This window comes from Charadrius vociferus, unplaced genomic scaffold, assembly GCF_000708025.1.
Source record: "Charadrius vociferus isolate BGI_N301 unplaced genomic scaffold, ASM70802v2 scaffold101, whole genome shotgun sequence".
NCBI lineage: Eukaryota > Metazoa > Chordata > Aves > Charadriiformes > Charadriidae > Charadrius > Charadrius vociferus.
In genome coordinates this window covers 724,277-752,064 of record NW_009646941.1, presented here as the reverse complement: position 1 = coordinate 752,064, position 27,788 = coordinate 724,277, and the positions used below count along the sequence as shown (strand labels likewise).

Below are 27,788 nucleotides of genomic sequence, written 5' to 3'. Positions count from 1 at the left end.
GAAGTTTAAATAGAACACATATGCATGCTACACTTAGAGAAAGCTACATAGGATGCCATATAGAATCTATAAGAGTGAGTCTATCATATAGCTATTCTGATGAACAATCTTTAATGGAAACTGTGGGTACCAAATACTACACAGTGAGCCAGAAGGAGAACTGATTCACACAAAGACATAACAACTGAGAGATTTCATGTGAGGTCATGGGTAGACAGTGGTCAAAATCCTGTGTTTTGGGTGCTGTTCCTACAGCCAGGACCTCCTAATGCCACTTCAGTAGAATTAGAACACCCTCAGTAGAGACATCTACAGTATCTTTAAAAAACACACACACAAATGTGGAAAGAACAGGACATTTTGAGCAAAATATGGATAATTCATGCCTCATCTGTGATTGGACATGATGTTGCGGTGCAAATGATGATGTGACACTGGGACTGACCCACAGCATGCATTACTGTATAACAATTTCAGTTCTGTTGTACCCTTGGGCAGTAAGAAGATAATGGGAAATAAAAACACAGAAAGATAGCTTTTGACAAACTTTATCTTGTTCACAGCCCCAGCAAATGCCCAGCAGGAAAAAAAAATTCCTAATTACACATGTTCGCAATGCTTATGAAAGATTGGGAACCCCTTGTAATGCCTAACACTTAATTTCAATACAGCATGTGCTGAAATATACCTGGCCAGGGATAACTTATATTTATGACAATTGGCTACCTCTCAGGAAAAAAAAGGAAACAATAAGCCTAAATGAGTAATTGGATAGGGTTTGTGGTGTTATCATAAGCCAGAGAAATTCAGGAAGCAAATGGAATATGGGGGAGGAGATCGGAAAGTAAGCAGATGAAGAGTGTCTGGTCAGTACGTGAATAGGGCAAGAAATAAGGAAGCTGAATTATTGCCTGTTGCATTTTTAAATATTTCTTTCAGTTCTGCGTGACTCAATAAACTCACTTCAAAGGGCAATTAAAAATAGAAAGGAGAGAGCAAGAAACCACATGACCCCTCAAAGGATAGCATCCTGCACTATTATCTGAAGGCCCTACCCTCCCTTTCAGGACATATAAATAAGGTAAGTCTTGATGAGTGACTCATTCTGACATTAAATACCACAGAGGACTAATGCTGACTCAATCCTTTGCTGTGAAGCACTGGAGGAGAGACACTCAGTGTTTTGGTCAAGACTGAAGTCCACCGTCCGCCTGTCTGTCAGAGGAAATGTCTGCCTGCCCACGCTACAAGCACATAGTTGGGAATACAGGCTGCAGAGCATCTACGTTCTAAGGGCCATGTTCACAGAACAAGAAAAAGCCTCATGGAAAGGTCCTTCTGCAATCTCCTCACACTTCTCATTCTCAGAGAGTCTGAGTTGATACCACCTTATTCATAAGCAAATACACTGGATGATCTGACAAGTGCACACCCAGATGCTCTGGCATGCAGATGCATATATGCACAATGTATGTATATTTTAAGCAAAGCAACTAGAAAGGAAGCTTTTGTGACAATGTCAGCAGCTGCAGGGAAACAACAGGAAATAAGCTAAAAATAAAATACAAATATTAGCTGTTTGCTATTTTAATAGTGCCATTCTTCCATGCAACCCGGGAGCATCCATTCTTTATGTCCTCGGACTAAATTAGAAGCTGAAGATGTCTAGCTGAATATGGGAGAGACAGTCCCAGAGGACCTGAAGAATAATACATCTAAAGATGTGCCTACAAGGTTCAAGAGACTACAATGTAGGAACAGCAGAACTAGCATCCCGTTGCTCAGACAGGTCAGTGCTGTGTCTGACGCAGACACCAGGCAGGGCTCCAGAAAGCATCGGGGTCTGCTCCAGCCCTGCTCTATGCCATGCTCTGATGAGCAAGCTTGTCCCATCAATGGTTGCTTCAGCTCCCCGCTGCCACTGCCACCTCAATTTGCCCATCAGTTCATGCAGAACAACAAAAACAACATAAAGTCCTGGTGACCTGAGCAGACTTCATAAAAGTACCCTAAACTGAAAGATTTAATGATGTAAAAACTTTGTTGTTTTTTTTTTTTTCTTGGTGGTTATAAGATCCTATATGAGAGTTCACTGTTCTTCCAAGAATTCTGTAGAATTCTTTCATAAATGTTAGATGTTGTAAACAAAACCATTTCCCACTGATTTTGCATTTCAAATACAACATAGCTAGAAAAATCTGGTTAAATGTTGTCAAAAGGCCAGATAAAAATAATTAGGGAGTTATATTGCATTTGAAAGACTGAATCCCTAAGAGCCAAAATAGAATAAAAATATTACCTTAATAGTTTGAATTCCTTACAATTTTCCCTTAATACCCTCTCTCTCAAAAAAGCTACCTGCACTAAAACTGTTTTTTCACACAATTTTGAGAATGTAGATAAGGAAAAATCTCAACTATCTGAGAATTACATGTCTGCCAGTAAAGCTCAATTCACTTAAATATTTATGTAATTTAGTAATTTAGAGTTTATGCACTGCAACAGAAAGTTCACGTTAAAAAAAAAATCCTCTGCATGGTACTGTGTAACAGCTGGGATGTTACAGATGGGAGCAACTGAATCCTCATTACTGCAGCATGAGTGTTTTGTAGTTGATCAATTAGTTTGCAAGTTGTTGGGCTTTTTTAAGACAGAGGTATGGGTTAATAGATATTTAATTCCAGTTCCATTTTCCTATGCTTAATTCTCTTATGCCTTATGTAATTGTCTTTATTCAAACTGTAAAGGCTAGAGTAGGAAACCTTTACATTCTGTATAATAAAATGCCTATCACAAAGACGCCCTGGCCTCCGACTGAAGGTACTTCAACACAAATGCATAAAAATTACACACTTTGTGAAAGGAAAGAATGGGAAATGACATTTTCTACTTATTCCCAGAACAAGTAATTGGAGAGCAGTACAGTACCACAAGCTCCTTTACCTCTAGTTTTATAAGGAGGTGTGGGAAGGTTATTATTCTCTGTGCTGAGTCACATTTTCATGTCTTTCAGGCTGGCTACAAGGACCCTAGTTAGTTAATACTCAGAAAAGGTATATTCACTGAGAGCCTGGTCACAAGCTTTGTGATCAGTGGGCTGAAAAATTAATGTAGCTGTGAGTTTCAACTCAGTTCAGTAGGCCAGTACCGAAAAACAAAAACTAAGCATAGCCTGAGCACCAAAATTCATATAAAGATACACTTTCCCCTGATATGCTCAGGAGAATCATTTCAAGTTTTATTGAGGAACTAGCTACTTGGTCATATGGTATATTATTGAAAATACTCGCTTTCAGGGAACATTAAAAATACTTAATTCCTCTTTGGAGCAATCTCTGAGCTGTAACACATTTGTCTTGAAAGACAATTTTCAATATTCTATAACAATACTTCATTTTCAGAGCACAAACACTTTTTCTCCTGTACTACATGTTTCCACTAAAACAGCTAATAACAATTATTTTACCCGTGAGAAAATGTATTTATATATATTCACATATAACCAAGAACCTGGACAATGGGCTGTTATTATCAGGGATGCTACTGCACACATGTGCCTTAATGGGACAGTGTTTCATGGAGCGCCCACTCAAACTATTTAAATAGACAGCTGGATGTATTACATCTCATCCACCTCAGGGTACCCAGCTGCCTACCACTCAGGGCACTGCTCAGTCCAAGGAGGGGCTTGAATCTCATCCATGGTTTCCCACATACCCAGGGAGGAACGTGGTAAATTCTTGCTCGTTCTTCCTCAACTGCACAGAAAAACTGCAGAGATGATTGGTTTGCAAACACACACACACACACACACACAAATACAACTCCCTCCTCCAAATTTTCATTTACAATAAGACCAAGAAAACAAATAGATTGTTTTATTAAGAGTTTCAACAAATGAGTAGTTTCCAAAGAAAAATGGTTCTTTCAAAAAATCCCAAACAACTCTCAGAAAGCCGAGTATCATATATCATGTTACTGAAGACAAACTTTTGAAGGCATTCACTGGCTGCAGCCAGTAGACTCACTGTCAGTCCCACTAAGAGAATTTTGCCACCTCTCCAGCTCTCATAGACAGACCACACCAGAGACAAGCTGCACACATGCAGTCAGGGATGTTTTGCCGTTGCTTAATGAGACGGTTCAGGAATTAACAAACCAAAACAATCATCGGACTTTCACTATCCTGTTTTACACAAGTCAGCTTCATGATTAGTGATATAATTATGGAAGGGTACAGTAGGGTACATACATTATGAATTAACTTTTGTTATTTTGAGTCCACTAAGTATTCAGAAACTACAGGGAAAATTCCCTCTAGCATAAAGGAGTCTTGATATAAATTGTGTAATAGATACTCCAGGGACACTTACTCCTTCTGCTACTCTACAATCCCAGACAGGAATTTAGAGGCACTGTTCCAGGATACTACAAGTTACTACATGTTTTAAACCTTTTTTTTTTCCCCCAGATGGTTCAACCAAGAAATTTCCTTATACATAAGTCATATATTAAATTAGAGTTCAAAGTGAATGATCATCCTTGTAAACTCCACCCAGTCTAGAATAAGAAAAGCTGAAATAATAGTAATTATAAATATCACATGATGAGAAAGGCTCTTCTTGCAGCATTTCCAGATGAAGTGGAGGCAGGAAGTACCAAACATCCTCACTAAAAAAAAAAAAAAGCCTATTCTTGTGTGATATCCAGACAGATTTAATAGAATTTAAGGGTGTAACAGTCTGGATGAACTTCAAATAAGGATCCAAACCTTAAGATGATTATCTCCTGAGGTTTCAGCATCACACTAAAAGGAAGGCTTTAGTTTTATAATCAGCTATGAGCCTACAAATACGGTGGAATATTTCTGAGCTTTTTTCATTCAACATCTCTTCAATCAGATTTGTGGCTGTATCTCACCATTCCTTTAATCATGTATCTTCTGCCAAGAGGAGTATTCTCACAGACACACTTTTACCTCCCTAATCAGATCAGAACTGCTGTTGTGCATCTTCAATACAGAATTCAGCCAGAAGAAAATAATATAATACAAAATGTAAGGACATTCATTTATGGGGGTGGGGGTGGGGGGCAAAAAAAACCCATGCTGGTTTAATGACAATATTATAAAGTATAGTTTACTCTCGTGACACTAAATAATGGGCATTGTGACAGATTTACTCACTTGGGTTGAAAATAATAAATATATTCTGGTGTCCTTTGAAATAATTACAAATCTCCACCCTTGGCTTCACATCAACAGCTGTCTGGAAAATGAAAAATAGTTGAATAAACCTAACTGAGAACCTTGAAATGTACAACTATTACTAAATTGTTGTTAATTTCCTAAAGATACAGCGAGAAAATGTAAATATAAAAAACAACTGTAAATGTAAGCAGTAGTTTATATACCTAATATCCATCTCCAATGAGCAATAGAAACTACTATATTAAGCCAATGTAGAACAAGGAGGGAAATGTAGCCTGATACCAGGTACTCTGTTACAAAGATAAAAAATTTAGTAGCTCTGGAACTTTACCAAGCTAGAAGCTTCTACTAGCAAGTGAGCTTTGCCTTCCACCACTCCTGAGCTACATTTTAATGATTACTTAGTTGTAAACTCAGCGCATTTTTTTGGGACACCAGTTCAGAGGGGAAGTATTCTCTGAAGCCATCACTATGCCGTGTCTGCAGGAGCCAGTTCCATAACTCCCTCCAGTTAGACAAAAATCAAAAGAGTAAGCAAAGGCAAATCCTAATCCCACAAAAAATTAAACAGATGTATCCAAATCTTTATATGCACCACCTCCTAAGTAGCCATTGCCATAGGTGATGGTGTGTGGAAAAAGAAGCACTTAATATACTGAAGAGCCTGCACCGGGTCCCAGATGTTATCAGCCACCTCATGAATTGCCACCTCTGTGGCAGAGAGAAACAGAGATACAGCGAATACACTGCAGAGGGCACAGGAAAATGCAGGATGCGAGAGCAGCCCATGGAACTGGCATCCTGCAATCCAAACACTGAAACTTACTGCAAACATCTGGCTCGCAAAGGCTCATTCATGTACTGTATCTTCCAGATAAGAGTTTGTTTTGCTCCTTAGAGAAGATTACAACATTGCAGTGTCACTCTGCTCGATGCGGTGATCTGGCTCAAGAGCTGTGGATTTAATATCGTTTGTCTAAACCATTATTTACTGTGTTATTGCATGAACAATCAGTTAAGTTGGAATACATTACTCCATCATGAACTCATCAGGGACAAAGACTAACATGAAGGCTGAACTTATCCAAAGAAATGCTTCTTGAGCTAGCTTTCAGAGTAGCAATGAAGAAATATGTGCTATTTTAGTGGTGAACATGAATTGTCCTGGAAGTTGCCAAGTTGAGGCAAATCCCTTCACCAGTTTGACACAACAGATATTAAACTGCTATATTAATTAACACACACATCGGATGCTTTGCATTTCTGGCTTAAAATTGTACATTCTTTATCATAAGAATAGGGTCACCTGTGACTCACTGCTTTTAAATCATCGCTGCTCAGTTTTTAAAGTTGACTTAGATTACAACTTTGATGACAGAGCCGCTGATAGACACCACAGTTACAACCGCAGCTCATTTTTGCATAAGCTCCTGAGACACAGCAAAGTTACTTGTTAATAAGTTCCTTGGTAAACAGATGTCCCCAGGATTGTAGCAGCAACTGCGCTATCTCAGTTCAGACTGAGCTTAACATTTAACACTGCCAACAGGACTGAGGATTCAGTACTATTTTAGGAAGTCTGATGCCTGCTCTCTGCCCTGGTCCAACACCAGCAGCTATTGTAGTAACACTGACATTTGATGGAAAACAGAGAGAATGGCAAGGAGGAAAGAAGGGCCATTTGTTATTCACGGAAAGTTGAAAGAAAGCAGAGAAATTTTTAAAACAGACTTTAGTGCGGTGAGCTAAAAAAAGACACCTCTAATTCCCAAACCTCGAGAAGAAAGCTTAACCAAAAAATGGTATTTGGAAATAAAATGAGACTGTATGTGGAGGAGAAAGAGGATTAATAAAAAATGTGCCTTTTACTATATTGTACCTTCCATTTTAGAAAACTTTGATATTACAGCTAATGAAGTTAACAGTAATTCCAATGTAGTTTCTCACTTTTCTGTTTCTTCTGTCTTGTGTGAAGGATTGCTTTGTGCTTAGCTTTATTTTATGAGCAGAGCTTAAGTGTGTAGCGTGAGTCTGGAGGGACACGAGCTATTATGAGATCTGCAGCAGTTGTTTAGAGACGTATTTTTAAAACTAGTGAAATCCCAAAGAGGGTCCCTAAAAGCCCCTGAAATCATACATGTTATTTTGCAGCCAGTAGAAAATAGATGACTGGACAGACATTAATTCCCTGGGAGGTATATGTAAATCTTTATTCCTTCCTCTTCTTTTGGTCTCTAGTAAAGTCCCTGTAGCTGAATTTCAGCTACAATCATTCCAAAACTATTTGGGAATTCAGGTCATATAACCAAAAAGCAAGGGCGGTTTAACTTGGCACAGATGACAAGGTTTCTACACTCTGTTGTATTTCTCCTCCTCCAGCACCACAATATGCAGTCTTCATGAATTAGTTTCTGAATCATCACACGGTACAGCACGACTCTGGAGGACCACAAGGAACTGTGGCAGTTTGCCCTGCAGATGCCCCTGAAGAAGAGGTGTTGCCAACCCAATCTGCACGTGCTCATCAGTTAGACATCTCTTTTCCTTATTTGTCCCTCTGCAAAATGGGGCTAAAGTAGCATTGTCCAACCTCACAAAAATACCATGTAATAAAAATCTGGTCTCTAATAACTACCTTAATAGGGACCATATGTGTCATATACAAAAAGTTGGCAACCAGGTTAGATGTCTGATAACTTCCCAAGTACATAACAACAATCCCTGTATTATTTGATTGACTGCCTTGTAAGCGTTAAAATGAAGCCCACAGTAGCTGTATCTGTTTCTCATTCTCAATCCTGTTTGCTGTGCTGCTCAAACTGTAGGTTAAGCAAAGCAAAGAAAGCCTTCCCTTTACAATTTCTGCTATAAAGGAGCCAGACAAATGTGGCATATTTTGCATATCGCTTCACAACATCTGTACTCAAAAACTCACACATGTAAGTATCCTTGCAGTGACAGTGAGAGACTACTGAAAAATGAATAAACAAATACAACCAGCACAGATGACTGCATAGTTTTGGTTTCAAAGTCAGAGAGCAGTTATGAAATGCTAGCTAAACTAAAACAACTGATTTCTAAATAAGGGATGGTAACACAAAAAAGAAGTGCAAGACTACTATTTCAGACACTGACTTCTATATGCAAACATTTTAGAGGTTTGCATTTTTTACTAATGGATCCAGGCGAAAAAAATATTGCTAAGAATGCCTATGTGTCGTCTAATACCTTTCATTCATTAATTTTCAAAGGAAGCAAACATCCTCTCTGTTTTCTAGATGAGAAAACTCCACTATAATATGGAATCACAATTTGCCTACAGCAGAGTAGTTCCTGGCAGAACTGGAATACAGTCTCCTGTATCTCCAGCGTCTCCTGGGCTCAGGACCATGCTGTAGATAGAACCCACACTACTTATGAGGACTCTAATTCTTATCCTGCAACTGCAGTACCGAAAACAACCCTCTTCTTGTGAAATCTCCAGTTTGAGCTACACACACTCAACATGCCTATGTATGACTTAATTCCTTAGGAAAGTGGGCCAGAAAGTGGCCTGCTTTTCAGAGAAAGCGGAGCTCCAGAAAAGCTCAGTCTTTGGGGATTACTTGGACAACAGAGCACCAGGTCTGCCAGAACCTGACAGAGGGGAATGGAAGGATCCCCTGAATTTCTTTCTGCTCTTTCCTCTGCACCTGACCAAAGTACACAGGAAAGGAAAATGATGTCCACACTGAACGCAGGAACAGAAAACAAAGCACCAAGTTACACCTGAGCAACGATCTCAGAATATACACAAAATTGCAACAGCCTGAAGGAGATCCATAAGCGACTGAGAGCTGAACTGCTCATTTACAAATAAGGAATATATGAACCACTATCTTTAATTCAAAGTACAAAAGACAGCCTGCACCTCAGTTCTGAGCATATGCAAGAAGCTCTGCTCCCAGAGACTTCATGCAAGCTTTGATATAAATTCCAGTTTCATTTATGTTATCAAAGAATGCAACACAGTTCCCAGGTTAAGGGGAGCTCAGTTACAAACTAATTCTGCATAGCTATCTACCTCCTGTCTCCCTTTGTTTCAAAAAAAAAAAAAAAAAAAAAAAGCAAATCTCAGCACACAGGCCAGATGAGAACCCCGACATGCTTCAACAGAGCCCTAAATAACCCAGAAGAGAATGCTTTTGGAGCATTGCACCGCAAGTGAACCACACCGCAATACCACAAGACAGACACAAAATGACAGTGGGACTCACTACATCTCGCTTTCATCTTACTTCATTCCTCTGCAAAGGCATCAAGTTTGAATTTTTCACCCAAAGGTCAAACCCCTGTCTACATTCAACAAATGGCTTGCCAATTTTAAGTTCTGCACAGATCCCGCAAAGAAATTTATGTTACATAGGCTTGCATAATCTGACTTGAAATCATACTTTTGAGACATGGTGAAAATAAGTCCATAAAGGTGAGGAGGTAAAACAGATTTAAGAATTCACAATACTTTTGTAACTACTTTAAACTTGATTTTCACACCTACTCTTTCTCCCTTTCACAGTTTCTCATTAAAACAATGACATTGTCAAAGATCTTTGATGTCTGGGAAAATGTAAATTTCATCGCAGAAAAGAACAAGTCAGGAAATAAATAGTTTCATTTAACAATAGACCAGACATCTTGAGTTCAGCTCAGCCACGCAAAAAGTAATCTCAGTGTTCTTTACATACATGGAACCGCGAATGTTCTTAAGAGACCAATAATATTTATGTGCCCTAAACAAGCTGATCTTTCAGAATAGACTCAGGGTACTGATTCTTAAATACAGTCTTAAATACAGAAAATGCATGGACACCTGATAATAGTTTACTCCCTAGTGAGAGGCAAATTTTTGCTCCTGGTTTGCTGTCACCTATGGAAGCTCGTCACCATCAACTCATCACCTCTCCAGGTACTGCAGAAAGGGAACATGGGCCTTGACAGATAAAAAAGCAGGATTTTTACTGGCTCATGGGTAGCTGGATTCTTCTGTACTTTCAGAATACGTCAAACTTCTCACAAGATCTGTTTTGCAAACCTTTTTGTCCTAAGATTATATGAATTACTGTTGTGGTGCATGTTACCAACTGATACTGTTTTCTACCCTCCCGAGTGCTATTGGTTTTTTGGGGGGTTGGCTTGGTTTTTTTCCCCACAATGCAGAAGCAAGCTTTGCTTTTGGAAAAGGTGTGCTGCTAGCTTTAAAGTAAGCAAAATGATGCATGAGAGCAGATTAAAAGACAGAAAACTGCACGAGCAGCAGCAGCAGAGTTCGCAGTTTGTCTGGGGCCCTGGTTAGAGTCAACTCTCTTGAATAGCTAAGTCTCAACAGCAAAACAAACGCATACAAAACCAAAAAGCCTTCCCTAACACTGCAGCCCCCAGCAAAACTCCTGGCAATTTGCAAAAAAAACAGATATGCTCCTTTCCATCAAACTCTGCAGCAATGAGATGGCCCTATCTTTAAGAATTAATCCTACTATTCTTAATCTATTTCAAAATGTAGATGAAAATCTAGATGAGCATGGATATTGACTGTTTTACTGGCAAACCAATGTGGGAGTGGTCACGGCTAAACTGCAGTAATGTTCTGCTAAACTTCCGTCTAATGAAACGCAGTGTTCCCGTAGGAACAGAGTTCCTTGTCCAGCCAAATCACTGAACACAGTGAGAAATCCTAACCCTCAAATTCAACAACAGGAAAAATAAAATTACAGCTAAACCACAGACCTAGAACGGAATTCCTCAACAGTAATGTTTTGTTACTATTTAAATCATTGCTTCCAGACCCAGATAAAGCAGGTGGTATTCTAGTGGGAATGGCAATAAAAAAGCCTCCATGTACAGCCTACATAAAGTTGTCAAAAAACTCCTACTTTCAATACTGTAAAGTGGCAAGGGACTGAACTGTATTAATCTGGCTAAGCAGCAAGATAAGAATTTTTTACTAATTATTCCCTGGAAAGAACTTAGGTAACTCTAACACATTAACTTTCCCTATAATTATAATTATACATTAGTCCATAACCTTTATCCCTATGGTAAATGAATCACAAATAAAAAGATGCTTATTCAATCTGTAGATCAGTAAGCCACTAAACCAACGCAGTGCAATATAATTATACCACGGTAACTTTCAATTAGCCAGCCTGAATATTAGAAATAGTTTAGCCTTACCTACATGCACCTCAGAACAAGCTCATGTATCTCATTTTTGCAGACAGCTTTGCTCAGCTCCATTCTCCTGTGGACTGGACTGCTATTGTTCCCAATCTAGTGGGTTTTAAAGGAAGTTAGTTGAACTGACATTACACTGCAGCTAGTGCTGGAGATTTTGTGTGGACATGTCCACTGCAATACTCCATTTCTTCTGAAACTCAAAGCACTCAACTCCAAAAGCAATAATTCACATGAATGAGAAGAAAACTTGTTTGCTCTCATTTGAAGAATGGGGAACTTATTTGCAGAACTGTAGCCCATAGTGAACATCACAACTTAGTAGTAAACATATTTTTATGCTTCTGCAAAGTGAGTCGTGTTTTCAGCACTTCTTGGAAACAAAGAATAGCAAGACCCACATCACCTAGACAAATGGTAAGTGTCCCTGTTGATCAAGTTCTATCCCATTTATATTCAAGGCAATATCACTGGAAGCCTAAGGAATGCCATAGCAACATTTGTACAAGATTACTGAGCTTCTTTGTTCCAAGATTTCTATAGACTCTCCAGCTTCTTTCAAGAAAAACAGAGCTGAATGTAAATGAATCTAACAACTAAAGAAAAGGTGGCTTGACATGTTCCTTGATATCTTCAAGTAAGTTGAGTCAGAGATAACAAAATTAAAGGGCCCCAAACGTCTCTGAAGGCTAAATTTTGAGTTCTTATTGTTACAAAAAAGTTATTTTCCTTCCTGGAGTATTCTGACTGCACAAAACATTATCCCTGTGTAGAAAACCTCAGTTGTGTCAAGTTTGCAAATTGGCTGGTGACACTGCATCCTCAAATACCACCACCCCAATCACAAATGAACTCTTACATTTGTCACTTATTTCCTGCTCAGTGTTGCTCTTCACCTCTCAGTTGAAATGCCATAAATTTGGCTGTGGACTTGCCATGCACAAACAGGTATTTGCTTGCAAACAGTTAGTAGAGAAAAAAAGCACAACTTAACAGCATGCTGAATGGAGAAATTGTACAAAAGCACAAGATAGCTCAGTGGCTTAGAGAATTTAATTGCCTTAAACACCCTAAAGGAGGACAATTATCTTTATACAAGCACATTATACTGAACAATTCAATGTGATACAGCAGTGATTCTTATTTAAGAAAAAACAAACAAAACCCCCCACACACACTTCTGCCAAAAATCAGCTTAATTTATTCATTATTTTGAAGTAGAATGGGTTTGAATGCTAAATTTTGTAAAAACGCTAACTACTTTGAAACATGTGTGACATAACATGGTTTTTGCAGAAAAGAAATATTTCATAAGGACAGTTCTCTCAAAAACATAATGTTCTAGCTGGATTTACTGTCTCTAGAATGGGAAAATTTTATCAGTAGAAAATATCTTCAGTGCATGCAAGCAATAAATTTTCAGTTTAGCAGCAAGGACATTACATAGAATTGTTATTTTATTCAAGGCATCACATGCTGGAATTTTGTTAGACACATCTCTAACAAAGGGGAACAGCCAAAACATAGAACAGGGAACAGATTTGCTACAGATGCCTGTTCTCTCGCTCAATATTTAACAGTCTCCAACCACTGAATACTTTTCATGGGGAGCAGGTAACACACTTCTGCTTGGCAAGACCTAAAAGTAAAGCTCTTCTGCTAGCAAACCAAACCTCCTTCAGAGAGCTGAAGGGACTGCTGCTGGAAAACAGCTTTTTTGTTCACTTGATATACATGACCACCTTCTAGTTTGCATGGGGATAAAAGACTGCTTCCAGTGATGACTAACGTCCCCCTAAAAATTAAAAAGACGAAACAGCTCCATGTCAGTTGTAATCAGTTTTCCTGTCTTATTTATTGGGGGAGGTACATTTTCTTTAATCTTTCTTTTCTCACCAACATACCTTTAGCCCTTATTATTCTTCACATCCCTTGCCAAATGCAGCTCCAGCTATGTCTTAGCTTTCCTGTTCGCATCCTTACATGTCTGGGCAGCATCCCTATATTCTTCCCAGAATACACATCCCTGGTTCCACTGCCTGCGCATTTCCTTCTTACACTTTCTTTTGACCAGGAGATCCTTACTTGGCCATGCTGGTCTCCTGCTTCCTTGCCTGATTTTCTACACATCGAAATCCAGAGCTCTTGCACTCCAAGAAAAATGTCCTTAAAGAGCTGCCAGCTCTGTTCTGCTCCTTTATCCCTGAGGGCACTTTCCCAGGGGGTCCTACCCACTAACTCCTTAAACAACTGAAAGTTTGCTCTCCTAAAATTCAGGGTCCTGACTCTACACTTCATCTAGCCCATATCCCTCAAGATTGTGAATTCCACCAGGGCTTGATCACTGCAAATCAGGCTGCCACTAACCTTGACCTCTAACATGAACATTTCCCAGTCTGCTTCCAAAGGCCTTGCAAGCAGTGGTACAATCAGAGCAGCTACAGAGACAGCAGCAGGGGCAACGCTCTCTGTTAAGCAAAAAGCGAGGGATGCAATTATCTCTTCAGAGAAAACAGGGTAAATCAAGAGTTGTTTTAGAAAGGCACTCAAGCTACTGCCTGTTTCAGCAGGCATCACATCTCCTCAATGGCTGAGTTTTTCTTCTAAAGTAGAATAGATCCTCAAGATAATGCTGTATTTCCGACTGTCACATGCACACCTGCAACGCTGACACACAAATAATATAAAATTAAATATCAGAATCTTTACAGAACTATGTAAGTTTTACTTCCAAAGATGCTTTTATATGGTTGTTTATCTTTCTCTTTCTAGTTCACTTTCCAAGACCCTTGAAATGCTGAGTGGCTATATCTGTGTGTCTGGTCCCTTAATCCTGAGCTTTAACATCTGCACTTTTGATAGAGCTTCCAAACAAGCCTGTCAAGAATTAAGGCCTGTGCTTCCAGCGCTTATCAAACATCTTGTCCACTACCCTTTAGTGTCTCGTGTTCCTGTTGTCTGGTGCAAGCTTGGCAACACTTTCTATGTAACACAGCAACTTCTAGAGCTATTTTGGGGCCTGGCCCATGTCTATCGAGCCTCAGTCCAGTGCCCTCAAAGGGGCAAGAAGGTCCCCTGCTCTAAGGCCACACAAATGGGTACTGAGACTAAACCAGAGACTTAATCCTCAACTATAATAGCTGGTCCTGTAGTCAAGAAGAAACAGTGGAAGCAGAGGTCAACTAAATTAGTAAGAGGAGAAGCACCTTCTGAGAGGGGAAGAGAGGAAGAATCAGAAGAGGCAGCCTATTCTGCAGCAGGACAGGAGAAGAAAGAGATATAAATCATAAAAGAGGCAAAAACTATCCATGATCCCTATCCATGACTAAGCTCTGAGACAAGCAAAAAGATTTCATCCATCAGCCAGGTAAGCAAATTTCTACCTGGTTGCTCCAATCCTGGGACAGTAAGAGTCAATTATTTATAGCTCAGTGGGCCCATGTAACATCAGGACATCCCAGGAGAGATGCAACGTACATTTGGGCTCAAGATCGAGGGGTGGACCTAACCACTGAAGCCATTGCACAGGTTTTTCATGAATGTGAAACATGCACCATAATCAAGCAAGCCACACGAATAAAGCCTCTCTGGTCTAAAGGACAGTGGCTGCAATATCAGTAAGAGGAGGCCTTGCAGACTGATTATATCACACTGCCACAAACACGCCGAGGCAAGCATCATCAAACAAAAATGACCTATGATTCTGAAATTAACAGATGCTGAAGTTAACAGGTTAATGTGTGACAATTCCTGCCAGCTGTGCAATTAAATTATCACCTGGGTAAGAACTCAACTGGCCAGACAACATACTAGGGAACACCCTGGCCTTACAGATGTGTACTTTCTACCAGACCACACACATACCTGTCAAGTGACGTCAGTTTACTACAGGTAGCATAAATCATTACATACCTACCCCTTACAGTCGAAAAAATCAGGCTTGTGCTTCTCTAAGTGAAATGTAAACTTTAAAACTTCTTATTTATGAATCAAGTTTCAAGCATCTGTGAGGTTGGTAAATTAGTGAAAACCCTTCATCATCTTTGGCTTCTCGTGATAGGAAACAGTAGGTTTCTGGGGCAAGCATTCAAACGCATCACATGGTTTTGTGTTGCTATACTCATCAGTATTTAAAATTTTATATCAAAAATTTTAATCCTTGTACTAGAACATGTAAAGGGAATTACGCAGTACTCCAAGATTCAGACCCAAATGATCAGACCATCTTTTGATTTCTAGTAAATACTTCTTGGTGATGAAAATCACAGATGCACAATCTCTGTTGCCTCACCTGCTTTTTCTCTATTGCAATCAGCTATTTCTCTATCCAATTCAGATTATCTCACAACATATCACGGTAAAGGCAAAACCAGACTAAGATCTGGTGTATTTTCTTTCCCATCAGCTTTGCCTCTTCCTTCGGTCTCATTAAGAAAACCATTAGCATTTTCTAGCACATATCCTCCTTCAAAGGCCAAGCATGAAGGAGATGAGAGCCCTGAGAAGCTAATAACACCATCTGGAGGTGCATTCCCACTATTTCTTGTCAGGTTAGATTTCAAAGCAAACTCCTGCATGTTTAGAAACTAGGCTGCCTTTACAGTCAGTGGAGACACTGGAATACTGGTAGGGCATGATGTAGATGATCTCTTTTAAGTCACCTTCCTTAAGTTTCCACTGACAAGGAAGAGAGTCCAGGACAATTAGTATATTGGACAGATGAATCCCACACCTGTTCTGTGTAGTGCAAAAAAAAAAAAAACCACAAAAAAGCAAGCTAGCCAAGAATTAAATGCCAATATGCCACTGTCAGTGATGGAGAAACATGCAACCAATATGCTATCCTTGGATCGCCCTAAGCTCAACTCCTTCCCAAAAGTATCACCATCACCATTGGTTTGTACAATCTTCCCTCCAGTCAGCCCAAGTGCAAATGCACTTGGCGTATGCAGGTATTCAGGTTAGTCACGAGCATCAGTCATCTGTTGAGGCAACTCCGTTTTCTCCTAAGCACATCAGTCACTTTATTCATTCACCTTGCAAAGTTTGCTCTGAATAACAGCTTACTCATTTTTCTCAAAATGTTTCAACTCCATGCTAAAACTATTATTCCACCACTGCTTCCAAAATGAAATGCTCACCCAGCTTCAGTCCAATCCTCCAACACCTGGCGAGGAGCCAGAGTCGGGAGGGAAGAGCCGGTCCCCAGCCCAGAGCTGCTTTGAGCTAGTAATTTGCAGCACACTGTATCATCTCAGCAACTCAAGGCTTTTCTTTCTATCTAGATGAACCAAGCCGACACGCAAGCAGAGAAAATGTGGCTCTAATCCAGATCAGTACCACACAGCTGGGCCTCCAGACAGCTATTCAAAACAGACACCTGTGAACAGTCATTTTTCTGACCAGCAGACAAAAACTCACAGGGAAAGAAATAACAGAAGAGCCCTCCTCATTCATTCCAGCTTACAGCTACAAACAACTGCTTAGGATTCCATTTTTAAAAGGATATTAAAGTGTCATCTGCTGAGTGGAAGCTGTTATTAGATTCCACTTAGTCCAAAGTAGCACAAGCCTTTTATAATACCTCAGTATCATTTCTTAAAGTGGAAACAGGGGAGAAATATATCTGATGATATCCAGCTGTGAAATAGAAATCATGGGTCAACCAGGCTTGCACTTTCAGAAACACCCACTGCAGCATGTGCGCAGAGTGAAATAGAATTATAAAAAAAAAACTAATCTGCTTGCAACTTAAACTTTCCATCATCATTTCCATACCCCTCCTTACTTCATTTTTATGAGCACACGAAGAATGTAGATTTTTTTATTATTATTTATGGAAAATGGGTTTTATATACACTGATAAAATTTCTGTAATTACAAAATCCACTTGCTTTGGGAAGAGAGTGCCAGCTGTTTTCTGTTCCAAGCAGAACAAAAATAATGGTAGTCAAAAATCAAGTGACTAATTACAGATCTTAAACATCAACTTCTAGTTACCGAACAAGTGTTTTTTTGCAGTTTTGAATAATAAGCATATTCCTTAAAATTGCAATCTGTCCACAGACAGTTCACAAACGAGACCAAAATTGATGAAAAATTAAGCACAGAATTAGAGGAACAGTAACAATATTAGAAAAGAATTTAAGGTATAGCATAAAGATCTGATAGGGGAAGCGCCATGTATAGAAAAGTCCTGCTTTAATTATATTCAAGTATATGATTATGTTTTAACATTACTTTGATGGTACAGCCTGTGCATCACTGAATGTGGACTTTTTCCTTTCTTACTTCTTCCCCTCTTACTCGTGGAGGTAAGGACACATGTCCTCTCCTTAAGTAACTTCTTCTTTTGCTTTGTGGCTTCTTGAGTTTGTTTTCATATCTCATATAGACAACAGAAGTAAATGGTGGACTTGAAGGCCCTACTCCTTCTCCACAACTGGTCCTGGAAGACTTGAGTGTTGCAACACTCCCTGGCGTTGCTTAAGGACAAGTCAGCACCCTCCTAAGCAGGTGCAAAAAATACTATGGCAGGAGAATTTGGATGTCATTCAATAAGACTGGCTGCAGACCAGAAGCAGGAGGATACAGCATCTTCAGGGTGTCACCTGAGAGAGGCAGCTGGTTCTCATCTTCTGGCTCTGCTTTCACACACCTTCTTCATGAGTCCCACTAAGCTCTACCTTAATTTGAGAAAGAGCAGTGTAATGTGGCACATCAACTGTGAAAGATTACAAACCCTTGCCGTAAGAAAGCTATAACAGGTTCTGTTAATTTTTAAGCACTGTGACTGGTCAAGCAGTGGGTTTACTTTCTGAGCCTTCATGTAATTCCTCTTTGGATGATGAAAACACTGACTTATTTTCACACTGACAGTAAAAAACCTACTTTTTTCCATGCACGACAATAGTACTGTACACTTTTGTACCTATTTTTTCCTGAATAGTAACACTAATATACCTTACACCTGTATTACATATCAACCTAGATATGTATTAGGTATATGTACTCCCCAGTAATATGATGTCAAAATCCATGATAGATTACATGCAACATGATAAATTATACATAATATAGACCATCTTAAAATTATTCTGCTTCTTAAACTACCTTCTTGCAGATAAAAATCTGACTGAGGGCCTCAGTGACAACTTCCAGTCCCACAGGCTCCATAATGGAGGCAGACACAGAACCCAGTTCTAGACACCAGAATGTCCATTTTAACATTTCCCTTCCCAAAACCCATCTATGCTATGAACTGATACTTACCTTAATATGAAATGGTACATTTTAGCAGTCATTGAAATGTGTGAAGGACATTTGTATACCCAAGAGAAACGTAAAACAACAGTTTCATGAAAGCTGAAAGGAATAATGCTCTTAATTGTTCACCTATACTCTGGCAACCTTTGTTCTTTCCACCCCTTACACATTCAGCTCTTATCAGAGAAAAAATCTTCAATTTTACAAAGCTGTTGTACGTCTATTATTTTTTGTAAGTACTATAGTCATTTTGTACATTGCCATCAATGCAACCAGCAACATATATGTCTACCTTTGCAAATTACACAATAGGCTGAAGAAGGTGATTAATGTCTTTAAGAGCACAGAACACTGCATTCATCATCTTTGATATACTTTCCAACATTGAATTACATAGTTTTGCACGAGTAAATAGAAATGCCAGACCCTTGTCAACTAACCATATAAAATATTTTTTAAAGTATCATTATGTAATAAACTTCTGTAATTAAAACAAGACCCTGAATACAGAACAAATGGGTAGTATTAATTCTTACCTCATCACGCTGTCAACAGTTAACCACATGACTAATACCAAGTGTAGCTTGAAGCAAGAAAATCTATTTTTTTGCCTCTGCTAAATTAATCTGGGTTATTATATGTTCGTGGTTGATCTGTTCAGAAAACAAGAATGTAGAAACTGTCTTGAAAACCAAAACAGAAGAACCACAAAAGTCCTTATTAAGTATTAATTTTCATAACACGTTTATCTTCTTTTGCATTTTTACTGCCTCTAAAATTACACTGTCCATGATATTTGCATTGCATAATTGATACCAGTCTATCAGTTATACCATATTATTTTACCACGAAGTAACTTTAGACAGAAATCTTATGCATTGCTTATTTTTAAAGACAATCTTTAATAATAAGCTCCATGAAGATTGTTTTCTATTACTGATCTTGCCACAGTAAAATTCAAAGAGGGTATGAAAGGTGTTGAAAGGGCATATCAGCTGACAGTCATGAGATTTAACAGCAGAGTGGTTTCTAACATCACCTCTAAATTGCTTACATTATTTTTTGCAAGTGATTTTACTCATCAGGATTATTATACTCTCATATCTTGAACTATTTGTCATTTGACTTGGTAAAGTAAGCACTGACATACTGATCCCATCTTGTGGGTGCAAGCTACCAGCCATTAGACTGATGTATCTACTGCGGTACACATCAATTTGACTCACAGCACCCTTGCTAAAATATTGTAACTGGTGTCTTCTGGTGACCTTAACTTCACCAGTGTTGCAAACTCTTTCAGAACTGTAAGAAGCAATTATTGATATTTACATTGGTGACCTTTTGGCAAATGCCCGATTTCACTCTCCTTTTGAAAACAATGACTTATGACAAATAAATGTAACAGATGTCAAAACTTGTTGAAGAAAGGACTTGAAAAAACAAAATCTGATATTAAAAATTGAAGAGTTCTCAGCTGTTGGTAATGAAAATGTCAATTTTTTTCCTACTTAGGCTCAGAAGATCCCTCTCTTTTCTCACACTGGTAAGAACTTTCATAAAGATTTGCAAAATTACCTGTAAACTGAAGAATAGGAATGTCTGAGCTCTTAAAAACCTTGAAGCGATGGAGAATGGGCTGCAAAAGCACACTATTTTGGCATGATACAGTTATAATCATTTTCTCAGTGGCAGACCCAGAATCTCCAGTGGTTTAACAAGAAAGAAACAGTTATCCCTGATGAAGAACAAACTCCAATCATCTTCTCTTCTCCCCATTCCTCAGCAATGGTATCTCTGCAGTTACAACATGTGTTGTGGTATAAATAACAAATAACATTGTTTTACTTCACCAAATTTGAGCTCTTGGAAGTTTGTGTATTTAATTCAACAGCCTCTCAAAAGACTGTCCAATTTCTCCTTATCCTATTCATTCAAACAGTTTACTGGTTTCCAGGAAGCTCTTCCAAGCAAGGTTTTCTTTGTAAAAACCAAGATTTTTCAGTGTCTAAAACCAAAACCCAAGAAATCTCATCAGATGAAAAGGTGGTAAGGCTGTGCTAGCTGGTAGCATAGCTATTTCTACAATATGCTGCAGATCAAAGTGATGGCTTTGCATTTATAAGCAAAATGGTCTGCAGATCTTCACAGAACTTATAAATGGCAATGTCCTTACTACATCATTAAAATTCAGAAGTCATACTTAGAATAATTCACTAAAAATTAGATGTTCATGAATATTTTTCACCAGATTTCTGCATCATCTAAGATGGCCACAGCAGACACGGATTTAGCAGTGCATTGCCATAACTTTGCACTAAAGAGAGAAAAAATTTTAGAAACGAGTGTCCAAAACCATAAGCCTATTCAGTCTCTCATCTGGAATTATCAAATATAGATTTCATTTTCACAGCCATGAATTGTATTAAATGTCCTTCCCTCTCCTATGGAGGAGAAAAATTATAACTGCATTAAGTTACCATATTTCACCCTCTGCATCTGTCACAAGGAAAGCAATTATGTGGTAATGGAGTATTCTTGCCTCATGTGGAATTCTGGTCTCTGAATTCAAACTAACCCCTTTATTCACATTCATCAGGACCTACTTTACACAATATAAAACAAAGCTAATATATTTCATACAAAAGTAATGGAGATTCACCTGAAATGCAGTTCCTCTTAAAGATTTTCTAATATAGCTTCATTCAGGGAAGAGCTGTGCCTTTGCATTATCTTCACAGCAACTTTGTGGCTAGAACAGCTGATCCCAAACAGCAGGTGAACGTACACATTTTCAGCACAGCCCTGCATCTGGCAATCTGGTGAGACTTTATAAACCGTAGGGTTCTTTTATTTCCAATGTTTTAAATAATAGATGGCAAACATTATTATTTCTGCAATGAAAAATTGCTACTGTCAGCTACCAGCATGATGGCAACACAACTGCTCAAATGTGACATTCTTTTCCATTGTTTTACTTGCTTGCACCTAACTGATTTATAAGCTGCTTTGCTTTGCTTTTGAAAAGAAAGGCATGAGTCACAGAAGGAAAATAATAGGTTATTGGGGGTAATCATTACCAGCCTGGTTTTACCACTTGCTGCCATGACCTCTAGGGGTTTTTAGAAGGATTTTTTAGTACAAAATTATTGTAAGTTTTGATATGTGAAGAGGTGAAAGAAATACACAGGTAGAAAAGGTGAAGTATCAGCATTATGTGCATTTCACTGAGAGCTTAAAAAAACCCAGCAACTGTATCTCTATGGGAAGCCCAAAGGAAGACCATCCTATTAAAGAAGAAGAAAATGCTAGCATCTACCACAGCAGTCCTTGATTTTCCATACTGCACCAAACACTTAACGGTAAATAAATTACACTGACATGAGGCCATATAAAGTGCAGATTTCTCCAACCTTCCTTCACAGAGGAAGCTGACATTATTTTCTTCTACAAAATCTGGACTGACAAATCTGGGAGGGGTTACAGCAGGATAAATAAGGAATTTTGGTTCCCTTCCCCAGTAAGTCTTCAGGGAAAAAAGGGAATTACTCTTCAGACACATAGAGAACCTTACACAAAAACACTGCAGAAGATAACCTGGAGACCAGGCAACAATACAATGAGCTTTTGTTGTGCAAGCACATTTGTTATTTGCAGTGTTTTACCATGCCTTTGTCCAAGATAAAGCATAACCAATGTACTAGTCTGTCTACCGGGATATAAATCCTAACACAAATACAGACACACACCCCACTTTGTGGCACAACTGAGGAAGAGTGGGACTTGCTTTAATCAGTACTATTCTGGATCTAAAATCACATGTGTACTGGCCACTCAAAGGTCCAGCTCCAGGCAACCCCAGTTTGTCTTTCATGTGAGAAAATCACATGCAAAAATCCAGAATTGAGGCTTTTCTGATAATGTTGAAAAGAATGAGCCAAAGGTGTCTGCTTTCTAATTGTGAGACACGTTACTGTGGGAATGAATTAGCTCACACGAATCAGTGCCTCACCTTAGCTGCAAAACAAACCCAGTGGTTTGTCTGAGATTTTCACAGTACATTCCTCTTCTACAGATGTTTTGACATTAGCAGCTGGATGCAATCACCAGTCAGCATCTAGATCAGACTTCCTGCAGCAGTCAATGGGGAAGATGAAAAAAACTTATACAACCGACCAAGAAAATGACTCAATTTGGAGAGCTCTTACATACATGCTCAGCCAGCAGAGGTTATTAGCTCCAAGCTTTAAGAGCTGAGGGCATATAATTTCGTCTTGGATTGCACATGTTTCTTCCACAGTTTGTTTTCCCATTGATTTTACTGTCGTCTGGCCTTCTTTTCCTTAATATTTTACTACGTTTCTTTGAAAACTAGGCACTTTTATGATTAGTTTAGTTTAGTTTAGTTGGGCCAAATTGTAACAGGCAAAACTCCCATTGACTTTAAAATTGAGCAACAGCTTTAGGATTATTTTTCCAGAAGATTAGATCAAATTTGGCTCTAGTCACACACATCTTTTTTCCTTAATTCCTTTTTCAAATCTTCAACATCTGTACAGAACATGGGCGGACTCCTTCGTCATCTTCATTGGGACTGAAGCCTATTGCTTCTGTGTATAGAATTCATTTTTGATGTAAAGGGTTCTGGGAAAATTACACTGAGGAATGGTTGTTGAGCATGGGGAGAGACCTTGGTCCATGCGCACAGCAAAGCAGGGAATTCCACCAGGTACACACACACACTTGCAATGAATCAGCTTCAGACATACAGTTAAATAAAAAATTCTCCCTCTCCTATTCTGCTGAGGGCTCAAATTTAAAACTTTGGAGAAATCAGAACTGTAACATCTTCCAGGTGCCATACAGCAGTGCCACACAGCCACTGCCTCACAGCAAATTAGAGGCTCTCTGGGCCATGAAGACAGGCTTGATGAGGCAAAAAGAAATGTAGGGATTGCATGAAGAAATCTGTTACAATCAATTCTTTTTCTGAAACAGAATAGCCAGATGTGTTACATGCGCTACTTTGCTAGAACTCTCTTCCAGAACACAAACTGCTATTTCACTCTTGGTCTCTCGATCCAAAGCTATTCCTTGTCTGGCAAACACAGAATGATTAGCTGGGAGCTCCAGAGGTAGCAGGTATGCAACCTTATACACTTGTAAGCTGACTGCTGCAACAGTAGTATCGGCTTGAAATAACAGAATGCCTTACACTGAAATAGATGACACTTGACTGAATCAAATCCTACATTTCAGTCCAATAGCAAATAAATGTTACCGAGGCTGGTCTGTCTCTTCAGGAAACATTTAGAGGACTCAAACACTGGAAATTACATATCAGCACTATCTTTTGGATATTAAGTTACCAACTTTCATGTCATTTATTGATTCAGTTAAAGAAAAGTACTCCATAGCTTACTTCCATGAGAAATTAGTTTGGGGGTGTGCTCCTTAGACAACTCAAAGGTGGCATGCCTATGTGGGGACTCAGTTTAAGAGAGGACTGTTGGAATGACAAGTAAGGACACAAATGAGTAAGTGTGCAGCAAAAGGCATGTACAAAAGACATAGGCATCCATTTCTCTTTGGTGAAAGGAAAATCTTTGAAGGAACATCACTTTCTGGGCTCATTTGACATCACTGTCCCTGATGACATCAGAGAGAAACTGATCAGCTCTACTCAGAGACAGAAGGATGCTCTCTTCATTGCATCTTTCCCTGTCCAGAATCATGCAGCATCCTGCCCTCATTTTGATTTCCTGATCCACTTGCCTTAGTGACAGCAATAGGGTCATGTTCTTTAGTGGCATCTGCCACCCAGTGCCCCAGACACACAATGTACATCTTCTGCACAAAAGAGGTTCCTTCTGACAGCTGAGTAAATTACGCACCAACTCTTAACATTTCAATCAAAGAAAGTATAAGATGTAGGTATAGTTACACAAACCGTTTTGGATGACTTACAAATGTGGGCCTACCTAAATCATATGCATTTTAACACTGATAAATGCAAGATGATAGACCCAGAAACAAACAATGTATGGCACACTTACAAGTCTCTCTGAGAAGGACTTAAAATCACGTACAGCTTATTGAGCCTGTCCTCCTGGAACTACTAGGTAGCTAGGAGGGTTAATGCAATCGACAAATATTTTGGAAGAAGAAAAATGCTGAATGCCCAATAGGATTAGATGAAAAAAATAGGGAGTCTGTATGTAATACTATGCAAACTACTTCTGGGTGAAATGTTCAATTCTAGACTGGAATTCACTCTCCAAAAGAAAAGCTTCCAAAACTTGCAAAGGGTTCAAGAAGCCTGAAATACATGCCTTACCATGACAGGCTGTAAAACTTTGATCTTAATTTATCAAACAAAAAAAAAAAGTGATTGAGAGGTGACAGAAAATTTAAATGGGAAATGGGTATTTAAATGAGAAAAAAGGATTTTTGACAACAAAGGAATTTTACTGTATCAGGGAAATACATAAGGTATAATCACTGGAAACTGGAGTCAGGCAAACTGATATGAAATAAGACACATTTTCCTCTGACTGTGAACAGTGAAACCTTTGAAACAATCTGTCTACAGATACAATGGATTAATACTAATTTGATATCTTTTCAATGAAGAGCTGATGCCTTCCCATAAGATACTCACTCACTCTTACAGGGTTTAAAATAGTGACTAGTGGGCAGATTGCAGGGCCTGTATTAGTAAACAGTGCAGACCAGATGGCAACAGGCATGTCTTTGGCCTCAAAATTACTGAAATATTAATAACTACTCTCAGAGATGTTTGGAAAACGGGGACACAAAAGAGAGAGGAGATACCAGTGCTTGGGAGCATGCCAAAAGCTTAAACAAGCCACTGACAACCAGCAAGAGCACATTTCGGTCCCACATTTCCATAGGGGTTAGGGCTGGGAGGGACATGGGGATTTGTTTAGAGACTGTTTGTTCTAGCAAAATTGTTTCCAGGATCTAGTTAGAAGCATTTAGAAAATCCTTTCATTAGCTAAGAATAGAAAGTAATTACACAACTACAATAAAGCACCATTTTTTCAGGTTCATGCAAGACAGCTCTGGGTACTCCCATCTTCATCTGGCCACTTGCTTCAGGAATTAGTCATACCTGGCCTCTCGATTACAGTCCCACTGTAACCAGACCAGGATTTAACACAAAAAGCATGGTGAAAAAATCTGACCATTAATAATGGGCTCAGGTTTGTGGACAGTAGCAGATTTTATATATTTAGCTGCGGTTGCTAAATATTAAGAAAATAATACAGAAATATAATATATATGTTATTATATATGTTATATAATTCAAAATACATAATATATGTTATTATAAATATATCTAAAATAACAGAAACATTACACTTTAAGAATAAAAACTTTGTGTAATTTCCTGTCTTCTGGCAAATGAAAAGTCTATTTGCTTTTGATAAGTCCCCATAGCTTTCACTCACACTTCAGTCTCTGCTTGTTCACTTGCCATGTATCATAATTTCCTGTCATTTAAACCACCAAGTTGCATTTTCATCTCCAGGGCTTCCTCTGAATAGACTAAAAGCGTCACCAAAACTGTGAACAGCTGGTCCCCTCCTCTTTTGTCAATTAATGTCTCCAGCTGTTTTTTGAAGTTTTTACCTTTCTTGTAAAGTGTTTCTGGTTGTCCTTCATATTCCGGTGTTCAAGCAAGAACCACTGAAACCCACCACGTCTAAGTGACTTAAAATATTTTAAAATGCCACTTTGATCCCTCATCGTATTTAAGCTTTCAAATAACTTTGGACAATCTCACTCCGAGTATTTGTATCCTAATTCCTTTGTGAATCCTCAGAGAAAAATGTGACAAATAATAGGGAAATTTTCTCCTGATAGTGCTTCTGTAAAACTTTTTACCTAAAATTTTACGGTCAGACATTTCCAGCAAGATCAAGATTGGCTGTGAAGGCTAAAACTCTTATATTGGTTTCCAGTGCCGGTTACCACACATGAGAGCCTTGTCTGTTTAAAATCAGTCAAAAGGCTGCTTTTTAAAGAAAAGGAGTTTGTTAAGAATAAAGCTAAGAAACAAGTAATGGAGCTGTCAGAAATTATTACAGTATAATTAAGTTACAGCAAATTGAAGTCACTGAAATCTCTCTCACAAGTGTTTGGCCAAACAGTGAAGCAATGCAGGTAATTGCTATTTACAATCCCATAACCAAGGATCACCGTTTACCCTGAAGAGCTAAAACTCCTCCATACAACAAAGGGTTTAGAAAAGAAGCAGATTTCCAGAAACTGTTACATTTTGATATAAGATACAAAGCCAAATTTTGCAAGATCTTTGTAACTGAAAATCACCATGCAGAAATTACTGTATGAAGAAACAGTTTCCCTCGTACAAAACTCGCAGTTTAAACCCACTATCTGATCCAGGATGACTAATTTTTGCTGCTGGAGGCTAGTCCTGGTTCCGGCAGGGATGGGCTTAATCTCCCCAGGAGCCGGCAGGGGGCAGGTATTCCACCCGACATGACCCATGCCCGGGCTATAAGAGGAGCTAGCCGGGCAAGGAGAGGAGTTGCCACTTGGGGCTGGGCTGTGGTGGTGCGGGTCCGGTCGGTGCGCTTCGCGGCGGTAATGTAATCGCCTTTTCATCTTTCCTTTTGCTGTTCTGTTAAACTGAATTCTTTTAACCCACGAGTTCTGCCCTGACGATTTCTTTTTTCCACGGCTGTGGGAGTTGTGCGAGCGGCTGCATGGTCCTTTGTTGCTGGCTGAGGCCAAACCACTACAGTCCTTTTTGGTGCCCAACGTGGGGCCTGAAGGGTTGCAATAACAAATTTCTTGTATCCATTTCCCATATTGGTTAGATAGTTGCTGGTTACAATGTTACTTCATTTGTTTGCGTGGCTGTGCTTTGCAAATTCTTATATGCTCTATCTACTCCCCGTGATGCTGTTTGTTGTCTCGGGGAGAGGGATCAGGGCTATAATTTTACTGTCATGTGCAATATCAGCTTATGATATGATAACATCACTATTGAAGTGGCTTTGTTGGGGTGTCTATGCAGTATTGCTGTCTTGTCCATACCTTGGTTACCATCTTT

General features: G+C 39.0%; 1 protein-coding gene across 1 annotated transcript in view; it reads right to left on the bottom strand.

The window, feature by feature from the left end:
• Positions 1-27,788, bottom strand: part of RAMP3 (receptor (G protein-coupled) activity modifying protein 3) — a 39,665-nt gene that overhangs the window by 386 nt on the left and 11,491 nt on the right. The gene's annotated exons all lie outside the window — the stretch shown is intronic.